This window comes from Excalfactoria chinensis, chromosome 3 (assembly GCF_039878825.1).
Source record: "Excalfactoria chinensis isolate bCotChi1 chromosome 3, bCotChi1.hap2, whole genome shotgun sequence".
NCBI lineage: Eukaryota > Metazoa > Chordata > Aves > Galliformes > Phasianidae > Excalfactoria > Excalfactoria chinensis.
This window is the reverse complement of record NC_092827.1, coordinates 53,295,105-53,303,342: the sequence shown is the minus strand read 5'-3', so window position 1 is coordinate 53,303,342 and position 8,238 is coordinate 53,295,105. Positions and strand designations below refer to the sequence as shown.

Genomic DNA, 8,238 nt, shown 5'->3' with positions numbered 1-8,238 from the left:
GACTTCGGTCCAGGAAATCCTTCCTCTTCTCTGCAGAAACCATCACAGTTAAGCATGGAGATACTTACTTGAAGCATCCATGGTAGGCCACTGCTAAAGCCAGGATAGCAGATTTAAAAGGTTAAAGATCTATCCATTATGCTAAATCCTCTGCAGCAGCACTAATTCCTCCTATTCATTCACACTTTTCCCAAGAGCTTGCGACAATGCCATAGACATGGAAGGGTAGCTGATGTATTGCTTTCATGCACAAGGTCAGATGAAGGAAGGCCAGACACTATTGGCTGTTGCCCTATAAACTTAGTGTCTAACTGGTCTTTTTGCCTTAAAAGTATTCTTTAATACTGAGAAATTACTACAAAAACAACACAGACTTTCAGTAAATTGTACTTCAGTTATCTGTCTGTACTCCGATCAAATGAGAAAACAGGTTTTGTTATCATCTAGCATCACATACCCACTCTGCAATGAAAGATAAGACTTTCAGATTTACCATACTAGCTATGTGTATATCATATCTTCACGTTGGGGAAAATGATGGAAGTTATCACAGGAGATAACTCACAGTAAGGCTGTAGTTAAGAGTTCTGTTATTGATCTAGAATAGTCAGTGTCAACAGAAACAAGGAGTAAACATTTTTCCTTTGAAATAAACAGGTATATGACACTTTTCAGCTCAGAACTGCAATTTGTGTCTATAGACAAAGCATATATCTGTATACGAGCACAAGAAATGTGCTTATCTGTAGCACATTCGTTTATGTATAGACAAATATACACATAATATAAACATATATTAATTATAAATAAGCCTGCATATTCTCTGCAAACAGAGGGGACACAAAAGACCTGAAGCCATCACTTCTGAGCTTCTCTCTGTAGGAGAGTTAATTTCTGACAGCAAGATAAATGAAGGGGCAGCTGTGTTCATTCTCCAGCGCTCATGCTTATTTAGTATCCTGATTAATGATGAGTGCTATACTCAGCCTAATTTATCTCTTACAAGCCTTTATATGCTGTTCAGAAGCCAATGTAAGTTTATGTGCAGATGCACCCACACAATAAAATGATTCCATATTGAAAATGACCATAGTTTAATTTCCAAGTGAGTCCCCAAGGAACTTAATGCCAGAGAGGCAGTATCTTTGCCTGCCTTGACTTTAAGCTCACATTATAGATTCACTGGCAGTCCAATGGAGAGTTATAACATGCCAGTAGAAAATGATGCGGTGGAAATTGTGAGAAAACTGCGACATGCAGTCACTATTAAGATAAATTTTATAGTTTATTTGGACTCTGTAGAAAGAGATGGAAAGAAGTGGGGCTGCTGAAAGAGAAAAAAACTTGATATACTAGAAGCCCAGCCCCAGAAGACGTATCTGATCAAGCCAAGAGACTCCACCCTGTACTCAAAGACTCCCTCTTACTTTGTGAAGTCATTCCATCCCAGAAAAATGCACATGGGATGAGTCTTCAATAGAGAAAGCAATTTATGGAGATATGTTGCGTCCTTATAAAAGCTTTTTAATGGCATTCCTTTTTTCAACTGAAGAAATATTTTACAGGATGAAAGTAATTGACTGAATGGCATAGGTCAGGATCATCAGAAGGGCTTTCAACTCCACTTCATGGACCAGTTTATTGGAAACCTTTGCAATGACAAAGAACTCTGTGAGCAAACTCTGCATGGTCTGAGCACCAAGAGCTTGTAGAAGCTTGGAAATGTCCAGTGATGGGAGAGTGAGTAACAGGAAGAAGCCATTTCATAATGAAGCCAAATGCTAACTCAATAATATTCACCAGCTTATAGAAAGTCCAACAGAAATGGGGAATGACTCCCAGATTGATACATAACCTTTTAAATGTGGGAGTGGTCAGAGACGGTGGAGCCAGGATCAACCCCTTCTCAGACCTCATTTAAGGGCTGGTAGTGGAGGAATGGTTGTTTTGCTGGAGATCCCTGCATACTTGAGGCCTTCTGAGGGTAAGCAACTGTTCCTCTCGTCTCCCTTTGTTTCTGTGTCCACAGCTGCTGCATTTGGGCTCATCCTCACTTGCTGCAGCCTTGGAATTTGCTTCCCCACTATCACTGTCATGCTTTCCACTGCATTATGGTGTTACACATCTCCTCTATCAAAGAGCTTCAAGCTCTGTTTAATGCCATTGGCTGCATTTTAGGTGCTAGCAGCAATTCAAAACAGCTGGTGTGAAGTATCATCTCATATCAGCTACACCTATTCCTGCTCCTCTTGGACCACATTTTCCCACCCTTATGACAAAACCCTGCCTGCAGGCATCTCTCCAGTCTTCTTCATCCTCCATAATGAAACACTGTTACAGTGAAATATAACCTGTTACATACATACAGCCTCTTTCAGGAGTTCAATACAGAAGAGTCCCTTAATTATTTATCAGGATCTAAGCCTTCTCCATTTATTTGATGACTGTTTCATCTGTCCCTTATGATTTATTAAGCATTTGCAATGTTTTGCTTTGCTACACTATTATAGCACAATACTATTACTTCAAATGTGATGGTTTCCACTGTTCCCAGGGGGATGAAACAGATCAAAATAATGTGTGATTATATTATGGCAATCCCCAGGGTGATATACTTTAAGTACAACTCTTGCAGTAGGTCAGTGAGATGGATTCATTCGATGACTTAATGAATCACGAATTACTAACTCCCTTCCAAGAGACAACAGAGTGATATGCAATTCATGCTCTGTTTGCTTTGCACCAAAAGACTACATGAGTGCAACCTTCTGATATTGTCAGGGTTGTTTTCTGAGGACAGGATAAATTAGATCTCTTCAGGAGGGACTTCAGTTGCTTTCTTCTTGCAGGAGGCATTAATTGCTTTCCACCAGCAGAATCTTAACTGAAGAAGCACATTTCATATTGCGTTGTTGGGCCCAAGTATTTCTCAGAGTTATTTGTGCCTCAGTGATGTACTGGGCCCAGCTCAGTTGGGGATACTACTACTATATTTAATATTTCTCCATCCAGGTTAGAATTTTTTATCTCAGCCTTGGATTTGGCTTTACAAAACATGAGAAGTTCTCTGGGCTTGTGGTCAGAGCTTGGGCCTACTGTTTGGACTATGCAAATCAGGATTTGTAAATACACCCTTCAAAATAGCTCTGCAGCTGTGACTTTACAGGATGGAAGAATGATTTTCACTTCCCTTACTGAAATAGCTTAACTTTACAGGTTTTGGTAGATTAGCAGACGGAATGAAATTAACACTGAATGCCATATCCTCCTACATGTAACACCTGATGTAATCTGATGGTGAGTCATAATTAATCTTCTCAGTTGAATTAGAGCCAAGGAAAGACTCTGGTAAAAGTGTTCACAAGTGTGGTCACTGGAAGGCTTGCTGCATTTTCCTGGTCTGTTTGTTCTTAGCTTATTTTTATAGGGATTATTGACAACCTTCAGTAGTCTGAAGCACCCTTCTGAGAAAAGGTCATTTACTTTGTGATTTCCTTGTTGATGAAATGCAGAGCAGCATGTGTGCATGGCTATCTTTGCACTGACCTCAGCCAGCCAGGAGAATCTCTTAAGAAGGACTCACTTCAATTCAGCCACAGTGTGGAGGAGAGGAGGGTCAGCCGCACACAGGGCCATGTCATCACATACCAGCAGGACTACCACTGTAGCTGCAGTGCAAGGGAACACAAATACACATCTTATTCACTTGAGGCTGTGCTTTGTGGAGGGCTCTGTAAAGGGGCCTCTCTAATTATAGCCATGTATAGCAATTGCTTTAATTGATGATTCATTTTACTTTAAGAATGCTTCTGTTATGCCAGTTGATGCTCAAAGAGCAAAGGAAGATGCAGTAAGTGATTTTTTTATTTTTTTTAAAAAGTATTTCAGTTCACAATAGCAGGCCTTTCTGAGATTCTTCTTAAGTTCTCTTTTAAATGATATCTGTTATCTCTTACTCAACTTCTTAGTGAAACGTAAATACCAGATACTTTTCCTTAGCCCAAGACCGAAAATAAATGCACGATATTTTGTATACCTTCAAAATAATGAGATTCATCTCTTTTATAGTATATAACAAAAATGTCTTATGAAACAAAATGATGAAGAACCTCCTTCACAGGAGGTATTTCATGGAGGAAGATGAGCAACCATTGTTAAACTGAAGCTAATAGCATATAAGGAATAACCTATAAGGTCCGTCTGGAGGAACTTGAGTCATTAATCAAAACTCTCTTTACTAACATTCACAACAAACTTATTTTGCCCTCTTCAGCTTTCTGTTTGTGGGATCTGTCAGATTCACACATTAGGGAAGGAAAAAATGCTGTTGAACTTATCACTGCCTGAGAATTTATTTCTTTTTTTGTCAACGAGTAACTGAATTTCATAATCAGAAAGGGAGAATCACAAATGAATAATTGAGCTTCTACTGAGCTAAGAAAGCAAAGCCAGTAAAACCAAATAGCCTTCACCCAAGGACTGGCAGAATAGAAATTCAATGCAGAACTAATGTATGTGCAAAGCAGGCTGTAAACACAAAAGGTGTAAAACTGTACAGCATCACAACAAAAGTATCCCAATATGGTTCTAAATCAATTTGTTAAACAAACAAACAAACAAAAATCAAAGGGGCCCAGCAGTCATTAAACTAGCAGGATGCCCTGGTTCCGAGTCTGTTCAGGGACAGGGGGGAAAAAAAGAGAGCTTGCAAATTTGTTACCAGAAAGTGCCTACAGTGAGGGGAAATGCAAAAGATGTTATCGCTGCTGACAGATGGCGACAGCCACTGTTTCTCAGGACTGTGAGGAGGCTGATATTCAGGATATGCTGGGCACACAGGTGTGTTCCTATAGTGAATGCAAGACACAAACACCTTTCTTGGTTGTGCATCAGGATTTCAAAACAAAAACCTGACAGCACCTTTTAGCATTTTTCAAGCACTTTTTCTTCAAGTTCCACTGAAGAATACTAAGCAAACACTATTGAACAAATGCAAAGAATTCCTGAAATGTTTTTTGAATAAGAGTGTAAGTTCTTCAATGTATAATGTTAAAAGTAGCCAGGGCAACTTCACTGCCATGTTTAATTGCAACTACTTAAATGTTTCTGTGGAAAGACCAATTATACCATATCTCTGACCTTTCAGGTTCCTTTCTTATTCTCAAGTTGCTCTTTATTAATATATTTGGCAATGCCTGATGTTATCTGCACTGAAATAAGCCTTTTACTTATGTTCCTAAGTTAAACAGAGTAAAACACAGTCTCTCATTTTCTGAGGCAATCTCTGTTTATTGGTGGGAAGAAAAGTATCTGGAAAGTCATTGCCTTCACTCTTTAGCACACAGAGATCCAATGGGGAAGTCAGAGCTCTATAATAAAATCCAGTTCTATTTCATCTAGTTTTTCTATGGCTTGCAGAATATAAGCATGATCTGTAGTAATATCTGTACAGTCCATCTACTTCACTGTTTATTCAATAATAGTCAACTCCCAAGTGCAGTCAGTATATCAGCAGCATCTGGCACAAACACGTGGCCAGATACTGCATGCCCTGCTCAGGCAAATTTCCAATAGAGATCAACAAACAACTTACATGGAGAAAGAAGCAGAGGATTAAAGACAGCATTAAAGCCAAGAGTTGCATGCATGTTATGTGTGTGTGTGTCATTCTATACAATAAATGTATTTCTTAGAAATATGAACAGCACTTAGACTGTGTATGGGAGATTGGTAATCACAGCCTGAACCTCTGATTAATCAGCTGAGGCAAGTATGGGGTCAGCTGTGGGAGCACAGGTGAGAGTGATGTAGCTGTGCTCCCGGGAGGGGTGGAGCTTGACTCCATCCCCTCTGAGACCTCATTTAAGGGCTGACTCCCACTGGAGCAGTATCTCTTGGAGATCGCTCACCAGGGAGGACTGCCTCAGCTGCTTCAGTCAAGGCACCACCATTGGTGAGTTTTTCCTTTACTTATTCACTTATATACCTTCTGTACATTTTGTTTCCATCTGTACATTTAAAACCAATACAGACTGAGATAGAAAATGATTGTGGTTCAACTAAGATGTGATTTCAACCAAATTTCACTTAATCAGGAAAAGATTTAAAAAAGAAGATCCACTGCATTCCTAGTCAGACTGATGCATTCAAGCTGGTTAAAACCCTCAACCCCGTCATGTTCAGCATCTCCTCCCTCCTGCTGGGCTTCTGCAGCTGAGGAGGTCAGGAGAAGAAGCAAAGAAGCATCCTGAGCCTGTCAGCAGGTTCCTTGGGGAAGCAGGCTACTCTATAATAACCACCACATACTATTGGGAAAGATCACAATCTCTGTCTCACATCTGTTTGACAAAGGCAGGAACTAATCCTTAGTTACCCCACAGCCTGATAATTAAAAAGGAGTAAAAATCAGTGTGTCTACAATTGGAGATGTTTTGCATAGGTACACAATCCTAAGCAGACTTCTGACCTTTTCCACTGTATAAATAATTTCAGTTCTTGAACCACTGTTCTACAATAAGGAACAAACTGCTCAATCAACTCAGTCTTTCACCCACTACAGACAGAAGTTAAACTCTGCTCTTAAGCACTCTCTCATACAATTAATCTAGAGTAAATCTGCAGAAGTTAAGGGCTAATGCCAGCTTGCAGTGATGTAAATGAGGAAAACTGTCCCACTGAAGTTAGTTAAGATCTTCTACTATTAATTTGTTACATATACACAGGTAGCCCAGGGCCTGATTCAGCCCCACCTTGAAAGTCTCAAAGCAACTGCTGTACTTGCTGTACTCATTATAGACTGTTGCGCATCTTTTCAGTAACTTCAGTGCAACTCACCGAGGAAGAAGTTATTTCACATTGCCTTGATGTCCTGCAGTACCACCAACCAGCTGTTCAGTCCCCAGAGCACTGCTAAGCTGAGCACAGTCCAGACAACCTCACAAAGGTGCCAATCTTGTGCCTGTTTGGTGGGCTTGGGTATCATCAGTCTCGTATCTGTGCTCAGATTCTCATTTAAGTCTCCCTCTCTGCAGGAGTGTTCCTGCAGCCAGAACCCCAAGCGGGGCTGCAACATCCTTCTGAGTTCCTTAGTGTTCTGAATGCATGCCTTCTAGAAATGCCTATTTGCAAATGTCTGGAAAATGTCTGGGAAGATATTTCCCAGACTAATGTGCACACAATTACCCTCTCCAAGATGTGCTGATGGGTTATGTCCAAGCTAAAGTACATGCAAGTCCTATTTAATGGAAAAGGATTCAAGCAGGGAGCTGCTCTGCTTAATGCTTCCTTGATTATGCTGTGCTAAACCCTCTGAAGCTGAGGTCATAAACACTCACATCAGCTGCTGCTATTAACAGGACTGCATTGTCCTTCTGCCCCATCATGCAACCCAAAGTCCCTGCCTTCATATTTCAAAAGCATCTACTGGACTGGTTCAGCTATCGGAGAATTCCCCTGACAGCCCAGAATCTGACCTAACAGCTGTGTTCCACAAGACCATACAGCCTGAATGTGTTGGAGGCTGGGCTGATGCCTGCTGGCTGCCAGCTGCAGGCCTCTGCACCACAGGAAGGCAGGCTGAGGGCAACAGCCTGATTTTCACAGCTTCAAGCACTGCCTGTCTCTTTGGCCTGTTTTTCTATCAGCACCTCTTCCCACTGACATCTCAATAATGCACTAATAGCATGGAAAAAACCACAAGTATTGCTCTCAACTTCCTTGTTACTTTGTGCAACTGCACCTCGTATCTTTGCTTTACCATCACCTTTCTCCGCACCAAGCTTTGCTTTCTTTGGACTTTATCTTCCTTTTAAGAGTTTCTGTGCCCATTTTATCCTTCCACCTCCTCCCTTGTGCCTCTGGTGTTGCTCAACTGGTAGCTGTTACATCAATATTATTATCTAACTCTTCTGTTCCCATGCTATTGAAAGCAATGCACCACAGCCTAGGCAGCCCAAGGTGATGGCAGGGCTGTGGGCAGTGCCAAGCTCTGTCTGGAAGCAAAGATAAACAACATCTATTTGTGTAAAGTGAAACAGAATTGGAGACAGTGAATCCGAAGGGCTAGTTTCGGTCTGTATCATATTGACAGACTTTAGCCCTTGTGACAAGCTGTGCTCACTAGAAGCCCAGCTGAAGCCTTCCTCAGGCTTAAGCCGAGTCAGCTGGGACATTTCCAGGAATAAGGGGAAGGGAAAAACACCAAAAGACCTCTTCTTCCCGCTTCTGTTTTAAATGCCA

General features: G+C 41.0%; 1 long non-coding RNA gene across 1 annotated transcript; it reads left to right on the top strand.

The window, feature by feature from the left end:
* The first annotated feature begins 5,902 nt into the window (after positions 1-5,902).
* Positions 5,903-7,833, top strand: LOC140250738 (uncharacterized). The gene is made up of 3 exons (XR_011903253.1): positions 5,903-5,953; positions 6,816-6,943; positions 7,032-7,833. It is a non-coding gene; the product is annotated as an uncharacterized lncRNA (long non-coding RNA).
* Positions 7,834-8,238: the final 405 nt, after the last annotated feature.